The 18,745-nt window shown below is 41.3% G+C and overlaps 1 long non-coding RNA gene across 1 annotated transcript; it reads right to left on the bottom strand.

The window, feature by feature from the left end:
- Positions 1–3,766: 3,766 nt before the first annotated feature.
- On the bottom strand, positions 3,767–16,199 carry LOC106096958 (uncharacterized). The gene is made up of 3 exons (XR_001223309.3): positions 16,006–16,199; positions 4,248–4,321; positions 3,767–4,127 (listed from the first exon to the last, which is right to left on the bottom strand). It is a non-coding gene; the product is annotated as an uncharacterized LOC106096958 (long non-coding RNA).
- Positions 16,200–18,745: the final 2,546 nt, after the last annotated feature.

Genomic DNA, 18,745 nt, shown 5'->3' with positions numbered 1-18,745 from the left:
TTTGAACGTTTTATGTTTCCTTCTCTCTATTATGACCAATAAAAGAAGAAAGACCATATACAGTATATCTTCCAGTCAACTGAAAATGCACCATAAAAACCGTTTTGTTCCTTCTCTTTGATTGGCTGTATATTATCTGTCAGGGTCATGTGCAAATGTCAGCCAGGCCATGCTGGGCTTAGTTAAATGTTAGAGGCATTAAACTCTGAAGAACCAATAAGACCTGTCAAACTGTGGCAGACGTCCATTCACAGCCCTGCAGGGGAAGGCGCTGCAGTTGATTTTCTCATTGTGACTAATGTGACGTCAAGGGGAGCTCGAGGCGGATGCCCCCGACGCATCTCAATAGTGTTTTGTGCTTGGACCGGTCCAGGGATGAATGCACACATATTCTGCCTCTGTCCAACCAAAGACGAGGCACACACACCAGGAAAGGGGGAGAGGAAACGCTTTGAGATGTGGCAGGGGGATTATTAGTGCTGTGGATACGTTCTCCATGATGTCAGCCATCTGACGATTCTCATGTTGATGAGGTCAACTTCCTTCTGGCTAAATGGGAACGGATTATGGTTTTTCTTGGATGTGTATGCCTTTTCTCACACTCTTTCCAGTTAACACCTACAGTACAGAGTATTTCTACCCCAGTATTGCAAAAGAGTCCAGTTTTTGCACCAGTTTATCTTCTTTAAAAAATAAATTTAATTTAGTAACAAGACTTTGCAACCTATTTAACTCTTATAATTACCAGTTATATTTTCTCTTTAAAAAAATCTCAACAGATTGTTGACGCTTGTAAAAGGACATCCTCAATTATGCTTTATAATTGCATCAAGTAATTTTCTAATAGAAGTGGCTTAAGGTTAATGTGCTGCACCAGTTGCATTATTTTTTCTCAGTAACACAGTAATAAGTGGAATGCACTTTGATTTCCTGCTCTTACATTATTTGATTTACGAATAAAATTCCAACACAAGTGCGGTTTGATCCAATCTACGAAGCGCTTATTTTGGTTTGGCCCTTTTCCCCCTTCCACCGTCAGAACGTGTGTGCAAGGGGAAAGAAAGCTATTTGGCAACACAGACTGGATGCTTTGGCTGAAGTGAATGTACAGTTATTATTAATATGATTATTATGGTTATTATGATTACTATTATTATTGTTGTTGTTGTTGTTTTTAAAACCAGCTTGCAGTCAAATATAGGTCCTTTCAAAATCTGTTGTCAAAGATTGAACTCATTAGAAAATTTAAAATGGATCTATTTATCTACTCATTTACCAATTCAGGCTGGGGGCTAGAGCCTATCCACACACTTGAAGTCATAATAAATAAATACATAAATAAATAAACATGGTGTCGGTATGCTCTGGAGAAAAGAAGAATGAAAGTCAGCAGAAGCAAAACTGAATACATGTGTGCGAACGAGTGGGAGGCAGGTGTAACAGAGAAGTTGCGAGGAGTTCAAGTGGTGAAGCTGGATGAGATTAAATACTCTGGGTCAACAATCCAAAGAAATAGAAAATGTACAAGAGAGGTGAAGAAGAGAGTGCAGGCAGGGTGGAGTGGGTGGAGACGAAAGTGAGGGGTAATAGAAGGATAGCAGCAAGAGTGAAAGGGAAGGTTTACAACAAGCTATGATGTGCGGTTTGGAAACAGTGGTACTAACAGAAAGACACAAGGTGGAGCTGGAGGTGGCAGAAGCTGAAAATGAAGAGTTTTTTGGTTGGGAGTGATTAGAGAGACAGGTCAGGTTGAGCAGTTTGGAAACAAAGTTTGAGAGGCAAGGCTGAGATTGTTTGGATGTGTGCAGAGTAGGAATGTATTGGATAAAATATGCTGAAGATGGAGGTGCCAGACAGGAAGGAAAGAGGAAGACAACTGAAACGATTCAAGGCTATAGTGAAGTAGAAGGTTGATGCGACAGCAAGAAGATGATCCGCTGTGATGAGCTCTAAAGGAAGCAGGTGGAAGAAGATGATGATGAGGTGGTTAGCACTGTTGCTTGCGTGGGTTCCCTGTATACCTCAGCTTTCTACCACAGTCCAAACGCGTGCATATTTGGTTAAATGATGATTCCTAATTGGGTGTAGATGTGATTGTGAGAGTGATGGCTGTCTGTCTCTCTGTGGTAGCCCTGAAACTGAGCGGGGGACTGTTCAGGGGGTAACCTGACTCCAAACCCCCAGCAACCCTCAGTTGGATGAGCAAAAGAAGATGAATGAATAGATAAACAAATAAAACATAAAGTACTCGTCTCATTGTGAATAATAATGAGGCTCATACCACAGCAACATACTTGTATGCTCGCTGTAACAGAGGGAAGCAATCGGGCATTTGAATTACTCCATCATCATCATTGTAGAAAAGGAATATGTAATCAAAAGTTAGCGTTGAGAAGCAAAAAAAAGTGCATTAAATGTACATTTTCCTCATACTTAAATTACATACATGTGTAGTACACACATTACATAAAGTAATCCAGACTCTGAGGTAAATATATGAATTTAAAATGACATGTGCAGTATTCATTTATTTATTTATTTATTTATGGCCCTGAGAACTGAGCACAGACGTCAGAGTGCATTTCTTCCCAGCTGGACCAAAAGGGTTGTGTCAGTTTTCTCGGAAGCGATTGATTCGGGACCAGCCATCTAGAACAGTAATTCAATAGACACGCATTACGGATGTGTGTTTGTCTAGTTCCAGTAAAGCTATTCTGATTCAACTGCTGGTTTCATGTTATTCTCAAGAAAACTTTGTTCTTTCACAACGCTCTTGACTTTAAACTCTTTGAACCTTGAGTTTTTCTAAACACAAGACTACGTCAGAGAATTTAAAATAAATAACTGGATCACTGGTGTCCCGTTTCACATCAACTGCTCTGGAGCATGATTCATCTAACATTGTTATTGCACTCATCTGTTGTGTAACAGCCAGCCCATGTGCGTGTTGTGTTTTTTACAACATTGCTACGCAGGAGAAATCATTTCAGGGTTTTAGTGCTTTAACTAGTTAAATGTTTGACTTTTCCGAGTCTGGCATGAATTTGACTGTATCGTTCCTCTCATGTTTGAATACTGAATGAGCAGAGATCTATTCAAAGGATGCCAAAAGAGCAAAGAAAAATGACAAATATGAATATTTCCATGTATTTGTCGTGTCTCCATAGCAGCAGTTTTACTTCTAAGAAGTAAAACAGCTGCTTTGTCAAACAGCCTTTGCTGTTTTGAGCATTGTGTTAAGCAAAAATACAAAATACTAGCTGTCGATAGCAGTCACATATTTGAGCGGCCTCTTCAAAAGATGTTTTTCCAAACACATGTGGTTCTGTCTGTTTAAAGCAAGGATTTTGATTTAAAACTTTCTTCAGGCATAATCTCTGCCCTAAACCAGAAACCAAGGCCAAACAAACAGAAACGATATTGCGGCTAAGCCAGTGCTGAGGGTATATGACCTGCTCATTTACATGAATATGTTACCGTAGGCACTGAGGAGCTGAGTGTTCGCATAAAGCTTAGAGTTCTGTTGCTGTGGAAGATAAACATATTTATTCAGCCTTTCCTCACCTTTGGTTTCAAAAAACGCTGATCCATGTATAGGGAAATGCAGTTTCGCTGGTTTGTGAAGCTGCATAATTGTGCCCGTTGAGGCGTCTGCTGCTCCCACATCGTCAATAGACAATACAAGACAAGAACAGATGCAGCTTCTGCAATACAATGGGCTCTGACAACATGGAATTACAGCCCATGCAGCTGAAAAGTGGCTTTTTATTCCTCTGCTCCTGGGAATGGCAATAAAGGGTGTGACATACATTGAATAAAAGCATTTATTCTCAAACAAAGATGGCAAAAAGGAGACATAGCTAGCATTTGTCAGTTGTGAATCTCCGCTATAAACAAAACAAACATGAAGAGGAAAAAACTCAGTGGAGAGAAAAATACTGGATGCATGAGGATTCGTGAAAAAACAGAGGCATGTGATACATCAGGCTTTGGACTCTCCAAAAACCACATAGGCTCAATGGGGGCTTATATTATGTTGTGCAGAGCTGTGTGTTCTTGCATGTGGGCCGGTTCTGAGCTCATTGAACAGCTGTGAGGCAGGCTGCAGGTGAAAGATGAGTCAAGTCCTACGGGGAGACATCAATCATTGATGGACTGACACATCTGAGAAGAAAGGCAGGGAGAAACAGAAGGAGAGCCAGCAGAGAACAGACAACAAACGCACTCTTACACTGTAGAGCTCTGACCTTGTTGAGATGTAGAAGAGTCATTGTTGTCCAGGCCAGCCAAGCCCCTCGAAGCACATTTGAAATCAATCAGCCTGGAGGGGAGAAGCAGGAAATGATGCAATTTGTGACAAGGAGTGGGACCCTAATCATACTTTCTTCCCAGAAACACTGGTCATATCCTGTACTTACACATTCATTTTCACTTAATGTCAAAAGCTGGATCTTGAGGGCCAGAGTTGCTTAAAGATTTTCAAAATAGCGTCACATAGTCCTCTCTCTGCTCCAAGCTAGCTTTGGTTAAATGGTAAATGGCCTGTATTTGTATAGCGCTTTACTAGTCCCTAGGGACCCCAAAGCGCTTTACACAACCAGTCATCCACCCATTCACACACAGGTGATGGCAAGCTATATTGTAGCCACAGCCACCCTGGGGCGCACTGACAGAGGCGAGGCTGCCGGACACTGGCGCCACCGGGCCCTCTGACCACCACCAGTAGGCAACGGGTGAGGTGTCTTGCCCAAGGACACAACGACCGAGACTGTCGGAGCCGGGGCTCAAACCGACAACCTTCCGATTACAAGACAACCTCCCAACTCTTGAGCCACGATCGCCCGGTTAATAATACAAGACATGCAGTGCTGGAGTGATTCCTTGTACAGTCAGGATAGTGAGTTTCTTACCAAAGATGACATGCGTAGGAATAATTAACACAAAATGTGTCTTCTTTTTGGTGTAAATTCTCCCCAGCTGTATACATATAACCTTTTAGAGATGCTGTTTCATCATTTCCAGCATGTTCATTAAAAATGCACAATGCAACAACAAGAAAGTTGACTTACAACAAGCTGATAAAGTACAACAGAGGAATTCAGGAGAGTATTATACAGATAGGTATCCAGTAGTGGGAGGAAAGAGGGAGCAGGCAGTGAAGTTTTATAAAGGATACACTGAGAGCCTGAGCAAGACTGCTACATGAGTAGATGGAGTGATCTCAGGTGGATAAGCCGGATGGAGCAAAAACAGATGGATAAGTCGGTGCTTAAGAGCAGGAGGGGAGGAGGTTATGCAGGTGTGTCAACTGGTAAGCTGAGAGCTGGAACCACAGGAAGGTGACACCTACACTAAAGGTAAGCAAAGGTTGACACTGGAGGACAGCGTACTCCGGCATTAAAATATTTGTGCACACAGATTCACGTTTAGAGACTGTGACTCAGTGCCAGACAGGCAACACACTTTCAATTTCAGTTTTCTTTGTGTAGCAAAGAATTAAACCCTGTAGTCCTGCTTTGAGCAAGCATGTGGGAATGAAGAAAATGATGGAGAAAAACAAAAGAAAAGAAAAAATGATCCCATAAAATAAGAAAGAAAATTGGCAGAACCGAGTTCAAGGAGGGCAAAGAGACAGGAATATAAAGAAATACAGGTGCACTTGTAGAGTCTCCGGAGGCTCTAGGCAAAAATTCACAGGGATCCCCTCAACCCAGCATTCATCACCATTATGTTATAAATAATCTGAAATCAACAATGACAGTCCTATAAAACAACATGTACAACATTACTCTAGAAATAACAGAGACCATGTTTATTTTAATAACAATGCTCAAGATCACGTCATGGTCAGCAAACTGCTGTAGCTTATGTTAAAAAAGTGAACTATCTGGGCTTCCGGGTAAACCGGTTTCCTACCAAAGTCTAAAGACATGCAATTAATGGGGTTAAGTTACCTGGTGAGTCAATAGGTGTGAATCTCTCTCTGTGTTAGCCCTGTGTCAGATTGGTTACTTGTCCCGGGTGTACCCTGCCTCTTTCAGCTGGGATGTGCTCCACTTGCCTTGTTTTACCACAATATCATCAAAATGGCAAACGGGAGGTAAAAGTCACAACTGGTGTTTACTTTACATAAAGCTGTATTTAAAACCTTTTATGAAACACTAAGACTGGGGACAAAACATAACATTTTTGGACTTAACTTTTTACTGCTGAATAAACACTGTTAGAGGAATGAATCACCAAGTGTATTTCAGCCAAGAACAAACAAAAAGATCCTAGCACAGTGTGTTTGTAGGTGTAAAATTCTTATTAAAGAGCTCAAGGCAAGACAGAAAATGAACAAAGAAAATCTGGATCCAACTGGTGAATAACTCTGACAAAAAAAGCCAAAAAAAATCAAATTATGCTAAAATGATCTAAACACTGTGCATGCAGAGCCCCAGTTTCATACAAAAACCACTGCCAAACAAAAAACTAAATAGTACTGAAGTTTAAATGCAAAGCAATTCTCCTAGGGTATCATTAAAATCACATTTCAGCCAAACTGATGTTCAAAGCAAATTCTGACCATCAAGAATTGAACATCTCAGCAAAGAGCTCGACTTAAATGGCTTAAAGCACCTTTGACAGAAGAAAAGAGTAATAAGCAATCACTGCCCACAATAAAGTCAGAGAGATGTGACCAACAAGGCCACTGGGACTTTTTCTCTTTTATGATACAATCAGTCTTTTAGTGTTAAAGTGACTCAGTGGTAACAGGATGTGCGGGAGCATCAGCCCAGCTCATCTTTTGACCCTCTAGATACTGAATAACCTTTGGCTGATGGGATTTAATTGATACATAAAAGCATGTGTGAGGCTATGACACAGGAATGTGCTGCACTGACATATGAGTCAGTAGCCGGTGTCAAGCTTTCATCAGTTATAATGGATGTGCTTTTTGATGGAGGAAAGTGGTAAAGTTAAAGTTTTTCCCTTTCATTCCACTTTTAAGTGCTATCCCTATTAAACCTTTTTGTTGTCAAGTCCACTGAAAAGCTAAAGAAAAAACTGCACCAAAGCAAGACTTTTATAATATTCAAACATGTAAGGATTATTATTTTTAACAATCTTTCTGTGTTAACAACTAAATGATACACTGACAGGTTATGCAAGTTCCTTCACACACTTGGGATCTCCTAAGCATAAAGCCCCATCTCATATTTTTAGCCATGTGGGTAATGTGGTCTCTGTGACACTTAACTCGCCTGCTGCAAGCTCTTAGCAGTGTTTCTCTTCCCTGTACTTATGGAACAATAAAGAAGTGGAAACAAACCAGGTCTTATTTTTTAAAATGTGTTTTCCAACTTACCCCATGGAGAAAGCCATGCAGACAGTTTTGGTTTTTAGGTATAAGTGCTGAGACATCTGCTCCAACCAGTGGGATGAACAGACTTTTATTTGTGCTGGCCTGAATGCGTAACATCTACACATGAAAGCCATCTGTTAGTTTCTTGTCTTTTGCAGTTTACAATTAATATGTTTAACATGTGTTTTTGAAAAGGCAGTAATGATCAACATTTACATCTGCCAAAGACACTTGATTGATTTGGTTTGTTTGCACAGTGATTCAAAAGGTTATGGAGAGACTTGCAATTTCAGTTTAAGAGAGTTGGAGTTTGGCCCAGCCTAGAAGTGGGATCCAGATCTGGGAGTCAGTGGGAAAGCTCTCATCCCATCTCCTCCTGGGGAAATACTCTCCTTTTTTCCATCTCTTTTCAGGGGACACTAAGGCGTTACCAAGCCGTCTAACAGATAGAATCTCTCCACCGTGTCCTCGGTCTGCCTCTGAGTGTTCTCCCAATGTGACATGCCCGGAATACCTCACCTAGGAGGTGCCCTGGAGGCATCCTGGTCAGAAGCCTGATCCACCTCAACTGGCTCTTTTTTGATGTGGAGGTGTGTCCTTTCCATGAATTACAACCTTATCATTGTAAAGGGGTCTGTGTGCCGTAATGATCCTAGAAGTTATGTTGTTGGGGGCAATTTGCCCCAGGTAGGCTTCCCCAAGGCAAACTGGTTCTAAGTGAATTATTCTAAGTGTAATTCACGAGATCTTTATGGAAGAGAAAACACTCCCTACATCACTTGAATGTGGGTTACTGAGGCCTCACCTTGGAGCCAGATACCAGGGTGGGGCTTGTCAGCAAGCGTCTGGTGGTCAGACACCTAGCTGGGCTGATTAAGGAGTCAGATAGGCTGGCTCTCCTGTTGTTGTACCACAGGAGGGGGCATGGTCAGACCTCCAGTTACTGCAACTGGCTTTGCATACAAGGAACACTAAGGGAAGGTGTTAAGCTCAAACATGCACCATAAGTGTATTTTAAGTGGTTTTTTTTGGAAGTGTAATTTTCTGTTACTGAAAAACCTTAGTAATGAAATAAAGTATAAACCTGCAAACTGTCTATAGTCTTTAGTTCTGGCCTGAACATCTGTAGCAAAGTATCGCTCAGGGTGGCCTCCTGTCAGCTTTCAATCATAACATTATGTTTTTGAAGACTCTCCATTTGATATCATGTGCCAAATTATTATTAGATATGTGAAATTGTAGTGTAAAACTCACTATGACTTCAGCAGAAAGAAAGTTTTCAGTAACTCAGATACACATAAAGGTGGGTGGATTTCCCCGAGTCAGAGTTTCTACATCAAACAGTAGCAGCACCTGTGCAAACCTCTCACCTCAGGCTAAAATACTCTTTTTTCCAAAGAAGGAGGGAGAAACCCCTAACAGGTGCGGGGCTTACATCCTTCTATCTACTAAAAATCACAAGGTTTATATCAAAGCTTTGTACTGGATACCAAAAACCTTGCTAACTTCTTTTTTCTGCAAGATGAACAGTAAAGCTTTCAAACACATGAGCTGCCCTCGGCTTTCAGGGAGACATTTGCATCCTCCAGTTTGTAAATGAACAAGGAGCAAAAGTAGGCTTTTCTCTTTATCTTTGATTATTACTGTTACTGGCATTACACAAAAAAAAAAAGAGAAAATATCCAGTGAGCGGTGGTTCTCTGGATTAAAATGCCTTGTTGATGCCAGAGGTCAGAGGAGAATGGCCAGATTGCTTCAAGCTCAGAGGAAGATAACAGTAACTCAAATAACCACTCTTTAAACTCAAGCTATGCAGGAGGGCATCTGTGAATGCACATAATCTTAAAGCAGATAAGTTACTGCTGCCACTCTTATGAACAGGAAACTGAGACTAAAATTCACACTGGCACACCAAAACTGGACGACGGAAGACTTGAAAAAAGTTTGGTCTTGATTTCTGCTGCAACATTTGAACGGTAGGGTCATGATTTGGCTTAAGTATGAAAGTATAGATCCATCCTGCCTTGTATCAGTGGTTAAGTCTGCTGCTGCTGCTGCTTCTGGTGTAATAGTGTGGGGGAAATTTTCTCGGTGCACTTTGGGGCCCTTAGTATAGTTTAAACACTACAACCTACATGAATATTGTGGCTGACCATAACCACAGTGTACCCGTTCTCTGATGGGTGTTTTCAGTAGGATATCACACCATGTCAAAAAGCTCAAATCATCTCAGACTGGTTTCTGACCAGTTCACTGTACTCAAATGACCTCCACAGTCACCAGATCTCAGTCCAACAGAGCATGTGGTTAGGATGTGGTGGAATGGGAGATTCACATCGTGGTTGAGTAGCTGACAAATCTGCAGCAACTGTGTGATGCTATCAAGTGAATATGGACCATAATCTCTGAGGAATGTTTCCAGCACCTTGTTGAATTTATGGCACAAATAATTAAGGTACTTATGAAAAGGAAAGTGTATCCGATAAAGTGTCGAGTGAGCGCATATTTCATTTTAGAGATTTTTTCTTGTTTTTTTTGTTTGTTATTCAACATATTAACATTCAGTAATTTATTTTTATATATCATAGTTCTTGTTCATGTCAGACTGGATTTGGGTTTAAATGCTGGAGAAATTTCTAGGAATGTATTATCCATGTTACCCAGCCTAATTTTATCTTGCTGATGACACCACTGCTTCTCACTCTCTTTGCACCGTATGCAAACAGTACATGGTGCTTCTTTGAAGCACTGAATTGATAAAACACATGATAGGCTTTAATATGAACAAGAGACAGAAAGCATTGTGTATTTTTGTCCCAAAGGACTGCAGTATTAAACCACTTCAGAACTAAAATCTAATAATGACATCATTTTAACTCGATTAATCTGTTGTATTTGTGAAGTCATCAATGCTTAATGGGATCTGTCTTCACTGAGATAACCTGGTTATCACATTGAGACCTTTTAACACCGATGATCAGAGAACAGAACAGTCTAGAGGAAAGCAGGACCAATTAGTAATAGGACTTGTGCAGAAAAAAAAGCATATCAGCAATTAAAAGTCAGCCTATGTTACACAAGATGTGCTTTTCAGTAATGCAGTACACACGCAAATGGTGACCAGTCATGGAAATCTACTTATAGGACGTGTGAAAGACCAGATGTTATTCAGATGGAACATAACGAAAAGTATTCACGCACAGTCACACACTAGCACATGCAGGACTGTGTTACTACAGAGAGTAAATTGGGCTGAAGTTCAGCTAAAAAAATATGGAAATAATGCTTCTCAGTGCAGAGACACTTAACCCAATGAAAGCACATGGCATCAAACTTCCAACAACAGAAGTATTTATACCTGTGCAGCATCATCGGGCAAGATGGAGGAGTGGAGAATGACATCAAGAACAGGTTGTGAAAAGCCCGGTGAGTAATGATGAAAGGCATATGTAAATTGCCCCGGTACAGTCTCAGCAGCAAACTGAAACTCTACAGAAGCTGCATCCTGTCAACTCTTCTAAATAGGTCAGCATGTCAGTGCATGGCCAAGCACAATGTTGACAAACCGTCATCTTTAAAGCAAACATGCACGCAGAAGAATATGGCAAGTCTTACAGCCAAAGAAAATAATCAGTGGCCTTCTCCATCAGTGTAATATAGATGACATGGAGACTTCAATCACAGAGAGGGGATAGAGATCCATTGGTTATTTTTTCATAATGAGCAATGATCCCTTTACAAAGGTGGCCCTTTGAAATGGCAAAGGGCTAGCAAAGAAGAGGAACACCACAGTAAACATGGGGAAGGACCGCTGAGGAGGAGAGTTGGGTTGTACATGGGCATCCATTGAGAGCTTGGCTAAAGAAGGACAAAAATAATGACTGTTTGCAATAGTAAGTGTAATAATTCAAATTCAAACTGGAATGTGAGAGGTTTAGTTGCCTATACAGTATGTCCTGAAGCACATCGGTCTGTATGTGCTGCCTGACAGCATGCTTCTTCCGAACATTCCCCTCTTATCTTAGCCAGCTCTGTTAGAGTTTCTAACGCTTGTGCATTTTGGGTAATACTTTTCACAGCTCCAAACAAGTGGATAATTTATCTGGATTAAGAAAAGTTAATGCGTGTGCCACACTGATTACCGCTTGTTGAAAACCCGACATTGTAAAGAGCCATTATTTAAATCCTTTAAGCTTTTCCTGTTTTCAGTGGACTCAGAAGCTCAGACATGCCGCAATACATCAGTTTGATTTGATTTATCTTGCCACATGAATGATGTCAGCGCATTTTAAAGTTGACTGAAGAATCACAGTTAAGCACTTGATGCACTCCTGTAATCAAATCAAGCACAGTTTTCACAAATGAGCACTCAGATTAAGGACGGGTGTCCATTACCTGAGTTTTCCTTGTAAATACAAAGAAGATGAAAATGTAGAACTTCTCTGATTCACTGACTAGAAATAATAATGTAGTGACCTCATGGTCACTACATTATTAGAGAAGCTCCATGACAGCAGACTTTCATGTGTCTTCTCCTATGAAATTTTCAGCCAGCTGCCTATGAAGATATCTCTTTCCTTTCATGTCCTTCTGCATGCTCACACATTTTTAACACCACGCACTCCTGAGCGAGCCGAACTGGAGCCACATATCCTCAAATAACCTCCAGGGCAGAGTGTCAAACAGGAGGAAGATGCCCCCGTGTTAATTACTGGTCTCTCACCAGGGGGCTAGAAGGACCTCGGCTATATTAAACTTTCTGAGACACTCTGACCCCGCTGCGGCATTCACACTGCTGTCAAAGTTCACATGCATCTCTTACATTTTTGTGGAATCTAGAATAAAACATGTTATTATGTGTACTTGGATACGCCTCTATCATTTTCAGCTGATTAGAAACGCTGAGCTGAGCCTACATACCTGCACAGCTGCAGAGCAAAGAATTCTCTGTGTTTTAAATGTTTCGTGACAACACGGGATTTTTCCTTGAAAGAGCGTCTTACACAACAGCACATGCTTTCTCATGAGATTCGGCTTGAATTTGAACATATGAACTTCAGTTGCCCTGACACGCCGCTGCCTGTACATCTCAGGAAAGAAATGGGAGCTCGGAGGACAAATGAAGTAATACTGTTACACCCTAATAAAAACCCACTGTAAGTGAATGGGAAACCAGAGTACTACACCGCCTGGAATGAATAGCAAACACACGGCAGCCCCAAGTTAAAATGCACTTGTGTAACAAATTAAGCACGCTGGGCTCTTTCATTTTTATGAACATCTGTAATTTGTGAAATTAAATGTGTGTGATCGCTACAGTGTTGTTTTCCAGGCTGTACAGTTTAACAAGCGGCAAGAATGATTGGATTTTGTTTTAAATGATTATACAGCAAGGCTCACACTGGTGCTTATTCTAACTGAGTCACAATGATGATGTTAACGTGGTAAGGTTAGCTTAGCCGCCACAACTTCTACTTCCTCTGCTTTGTTATTTTCACCATCACAAACTTGTTACACAACTGTCTTAAGATGATCTCATCATTGGCTCTATGTGAAGTTTTAGAAGAAAATTATACTCGACACAAAACAAGTCCCAGCTAGCTCAGCCCATAACAAGTAGCATATGGCAAAGTCTGACTGATGCATTTTCCCTTTAAGTCTGCTTCAGATTAATTATTGTGCAACTTGTTTCTAATCTTCAAGTCATCGTAATGTTCTTGCGTTAGTCTGGAAATACTATGCAGGATGGACATTAGTTTGTAACATTATATGACAGTCATGAATGTACTTTAAGAGGTGGATTTACTGGCAGAAAAAGTCTGCATTTGTATCTTAGATCTTTGTGTTTGTGGCTGTTTGTGTTTTGTGAGAGGGAGAGAGAGAGAGAGAGAGAGAGCTCAGCAAACAGTGGACAGTCCAGAGTGATGAAGCAGATGGTAATCACACAGTCTAGACAGGAGGTAGGCGAGTAGGAGATAGGCCGCACTGTTAAATAACCACCCACAGGTGCAACATTTTAAAGCCTATTTTTTCCAGCAGACTCTACTGCACACATTTCTGCAACATAATAAGCAGGCAGTCGAATTATCGCAGTAGCTCATCATGATAAACTAACAGGACAAGACTTGAATATTAATATGTTTGAATGGGGGAAAAAAATTGTATAATCCTTTACACACCATCTTTTATTTGAACTGCACGCTTTGCTAACAGAAGACAAAAAAGCATATGCTAAAGCAAAGGCTGTGAGAGAACCTCAGATGGCCAGCGTGTACCAAGTATGAGTTATAACACCCCCACATTGTCTGTTGTTTGCTCCGGTACTGTTCGCTACCTGTGGGAAAAATGAGCGGATTTTCCCTCTGACATAGTGTGCAGTGCTCTTACCCTTGAGTCTTTTACATAGAAATCAATAAAAACTCATCTCACTCCGCTGACACGGTTTTAACCGAAGTTTTGAGACCACTGACCTGCAAACATTTAAAATTCGCAGCGCATCTGTATTCACGAACCTGTGAATAATGAAGGGCACAGCGGCATCTTTATGTAAAAGATCATATTCTGTCAATAAGACTGGATAATCACAGACTGCAGGGGCCTGCCTGTGCAGCCTTCTGCATAGACTGATAGCACAGAACAACAGGACTGGAGGCCACATCTGCACACTGCACACAAAACCTCAGTCATTTCCTGATTGTCGGCAACAAATTAACTTGGTCAAACGAGGATTACTTTCTTTCATGTTGTAAAATGTGAAGGAAGAGCTATTTCCCACTGGACAGACGATGATGTGTCTGTCATAAAATGCTGTTACAGTGGACCTGTCTTGGCCTGCGTTGACACTTCATAAAGATTAACACTGATGTAGTTATTCACACATTAACAGCAGTGAATTAAGGAATCTTAATCAAATGACATGTGAATCACTTAGAGAAAAAAAAACATGCTGCATGCTGTCACAGGAGCTCAGTGGAGTGCTTGTGCCCTCTAGTGTCAGTGTTGTATGTTTTCTCACAGCGAGACGTTTCATGAATTTGTCACACTTTTTTAAAAACTAGAAAAGGCCCATTTTTGCCTTATGCAACACCTACTGAGATCATGTTTTAAATAACTTAACTTTAAAATTTATAACACAAGTCTGAAGATCTGAAGATTTCATGTGTGATTTAATTACATCAAGCAACGATGGAGGAAAACTTTGTTTCTAGAATAGCTTCAATATGATTGTCTGTCTCTGTGTTGACCCTTCAACCAGCTGGTTACCTGTCAAGGGTGTGCTCCCCCTGTCCTATGGCGCTATGGCAACTAGGACAGGCTTCAGTTCCTGTACTATGGATGGATGCTTTTAATATCCCAGGAAAATATTCCAAATTATTATTAAATAATAAATTATTATTGTTTGTGCCAAACCTTGCAGTAACACAAATGGCCACTTGAGGCTGACACGAAAAACTATGCGAGTCCCTTTAAACTTTCCATTTTAACAACCTGCAATTTTAAAAGGGGCCCCTCTAGTTCGTCCCTTTGTGACAACTGTAGTTACCTGTATAAAATAAATGAATTTATGGTAATGCACCATTAGAGCTGTGGCCACTAGTGACAGATCAAATACACTGTTTATTTATTTATTTTTTTACATGCTTTTTTCCCCTTCAGGCCAAAATAATCATCCCATTTAATATCACAGTGAAACACAGATTCACCTTGCTAACCAAGTGAACTAACCAGTAATTACATTATTGGAATTTCAATTCAAATATGGTCCTATTTTTACATCCTATTTAAAAAGTAAGCAAACAAAGAAGCATGGTCACCTTAAATACCAAACTGGAGGCTTCACAATGTTAGTCTCAAAGCTATGGCTGCTGTCATGGTTGGACAGACAGTGAGAAAAAATTATGACGCTACATTGACGTTGCCCACTGGGTCCATCTGAAACGTATAAAGACTAAAATGTACAACAATGGACTTATCGTTTTATTCTGTGTGAGCGAAATGAGTAGCTAAGGGAATACAATCATCAGAAAAGTGTTTACAGAGTTCCTGTCAGAGAGGTGTTATCCCACAGGCTTATAGCACCGGATACTTTTTTGCAACTAAAGTGTCGCCCCCTGGTGGCTATAATAATATTGCTGGTTTAAGGCACTAGCGTTGACTTACCTTCAGACCTAGGAGTTTATTATAGGTGTGGAAGGTCTGAGCTAATTTTATATACCGTTTATGTTCACTGCATACTTACTTTGGTTCCATATATACACATTTTCAACAGTAAATATTTGCATGCGGTATCAGTTCTGTTTAAAAAATCTTTACATCTAGAGGGGATCTTTAAAGTGCCCGTGCATCATGGGCCATGCACTCCTGTGTTTGGGATGCAGACATAGTGCCACCTGGTGGACTTTGTTAAGCTCATACAATTGTGTCCAGCACAGTTTAAAAAATGTAAATAAATATTAAAAATAAAACTACCCAGTAAAACAGGCTAGTCCTAACAAGGGTTAACCCAAAATATGTATTCTGAAATTCTGAAGTTAACATCTCACGTCTTTAATAGCCTCTTTATATTATTGTAAAGGGTGTAAAAAAAGACAGCCCACAAGTATTAATTCATAAAAGGTGCAAAAACATGATGCTCACTGCGTGGTGATTAACTGTACCTATTAAAGTAGCTGAGCCAGAGTCCGCTGTGGCGTTGAGGAGGAGCTCAGTTGTTTATTCATTCACGTCAGCCCCTCTTCCCTTCCCTTCCCTCCTTCCTGCTACACACAACGGGGACCCACCGTTGTAACTGGTTTTCCCATATTAAAATTAACCACAGCCACGTCGCCACCATAAACCGATTTTGGAATCAGGTGAGTTGCGCTTTTATCTTCCTTTGGAGATTACAGAGGGAACAGAAATGTATATGTGGCGCTGGAGCGTTGACTTGTCCGGCCCGGCGAGGCGGAGGAGGAGTATTTCAACCGTAACTTATTAAATTCCTCCTGACCAGGCTCGAAAATGTATGCGCGTTATGTGCGGCGATTTCAACGTCTGTGCGCTTTAGGCGACTGTCTTTCGGTGCGGCTTTTCACGCCGTGCCGAAAACAACCGCGCGATGTAGGTCAACAACTACAGCCAAAATGTCGTCTTTTCTTTTTTTACTTCCACATTCTCTCATGCCACAAACAGATGGCGTCGAGAGAGGGGGATGGAGAGAATGGGGAAAGAGGCGCATAAAGGAGTAGGGGCGACACCAGGCCACATTAGCCATCACTAATCTAGACCATGCACATGCACATAACCCACCCCGTTCGTGCCAAAGACGTCTTGCAGGCCTGTCTACAACAAAGTTTGTGCCGTTAAGTTGTCGGGTCTTTCTTTTTAAAGATGCGGTGGAAGTTCTTTTTTGGACCTGGGGATAATGGTTTATTTTCAGTAGGCTGAAGTGTCGGCAGTGCCAGCGTTAAGATAAAGCTGGCCACTTTCAGCTCTGGTGTATGTAACGCACAGTCGAGGCCACATTTTGGTCACAACCTTGCGCAGAGGGGGATATTTCGACACCGCAAAGCACCGGGAAGATGCACTGCAGTAACCTGTAGCCAAAGCTGCTTGCCGCTGCTGTGGGAAAGACAAGCTACCACCAGTTGGCTCACTCCTCCAAGGGCTGTCAGAGATCATTGATAGGCCACACAGGTATCCTCCACTGCACTAATGAGGTCAGTGCATCTAACACTGGCTTGTCAAGGGATGTGAAGGTACTGTAGGGCTGTCTCATTTTTGGCACTCTGTGCCATTTTCTGTAATGAAATGCAAAGCCAAAGCCAGTAATCGTACTGCTGACCCCTTGCATACCTGCCATGCAGTGTCTAATCATGTAATGAGGACGGTGCACTGCATGCAGCAAGGCAGCTGCATACTGTGCATACCACTTGGCAGCTCACGGCCTATAGATGTTCTCTGAGTCACTGCACTTCAGTGGCTGGCAGTAATTAAAAAGATATCCTCCCCTTGCGGTCTAAGGGTCATCTAATTGATGGTCATTTAGAGGGAAATATTTAAATGACTCAGCAGTGTTCACTAAGGTATCACTGCTGTGGAGATCCTAATTCATGCTGCAGAACTTGCCATTAGCCTCTTTCAAAGTGACGAATGAGTGTCCTGAAATCATGCTTTGACTTAAATGACTCAATCATCCCAGTGCCCACGAGAGAACAGGGCGTCAACTGCCGCCATCCACCTCAGCCTTCTGTACTGTTACTGTAGCCATTTCGGCTGAGCATCTTCAGTCAGTTTTGTCTTTCTGTTGTTTCTGCATGAGCGTTTAAGTGATGTACGTTCAGTGTTTTCAGATCGAGGAGTCCACTTCCATTGTTGTCTTTCAAAGAGTTTATCTGTTGGCTCCTGTTGTACTTTTTCTTGAACTGTCAAGCCGCTATAGTGGATGGCCAGTCATGGCCACATCGATTTCAGTGCTCAAAACTGCATTCAGGCCTCCCTGAATGCAGTTTTGAGGTTCTTTGACTTCCCCTGTTTGATCATAACAACTCCCATCTTTTTGTGCAGTAAGGCTTTTCAGCCAAATAATTTTGCTTGCAAAGTTATTATCTATTATCTCTGAGCTGGCAGCACACAATTGTTTTGTTTTGTTTGTTTTTCCTATTTTAATCCCATATCTTAAACTTATAATATGCATACCCCAAAATTGTCAACATCAACAAAAAGCACAAGCAAGCAATCAACTTTTGCCCGTAGAACTTAGGTCAAGTTTTAGTGTACTGATTTCACCAGTCACAAAATTGTAGCTCGTATTGTTTTCACTGTGTGTGTGTGTGTGTGTGTGTGTGTGTGTGTGTGTGTGTGTGTGTGTGTGTGTGTGTGTGTGTGTTTTGGGCCAAAAGTCCTCCAGGTGTTTCTTTGTCCATCTGGATGTAAGCGGTCACATTTTGTCAAAATGATGTCAGTATGCACGATGGAGTCAAAACTTTAGAGGTGTGGGTGTGGCCCAACCCATTAGTACCGAGTGCTCATATCATAATGCAGTAATTAGAACACATTGACGAGCATTGTTACTGGTGTGATCCCATTCAGTTTGGGTTACACAGTGATGAATTTCCCCAAGTTTGGATCGATAATGTGTTACTGCACTGCACTGCACTGCCACTGCTGGTTTTCACAATCTGTATGCTACTCAGGGGATCATAAGCCGTTCGTTTATGGATCATCATCGGCAGGGTGATGGTTGAATCTAGTCCAGGCGGGCCAAACACCAGTCTTATTCCCCATAATCCAGAAAAAAGACAAATCCAGTCATCTTATCAGAAAATTAGATGCATCTCTGGCAAATTAAGATAAATGAAAAATAGGCTTTTTCTATTTTCTCCTTCCGCTCTTTATCACGCTTTGGGAATACAGCTG

The sequence above is a fragment of the Oreochromis niloticus genome, linkage group LG1 (assembly GCF_001858045.2).
Source record: "Oreochromis niloticus isolate F11D_XX linkage group LG1, O_niloticus_UMD_NMBU, whole genome shotgun sequence".
NCBI classification, from domain to species: Eukaryota; Metazoa; Chordata; class Actinopteri; order Cichliformes; family Cichlidae; genus Oreochromis; species Oreochromis niloticus.
The sequence above is the reverse complement of the archived record's forward strand: the minus strand, read 5'-3'. Positions and strand labels throughout refer to the sequence as shown.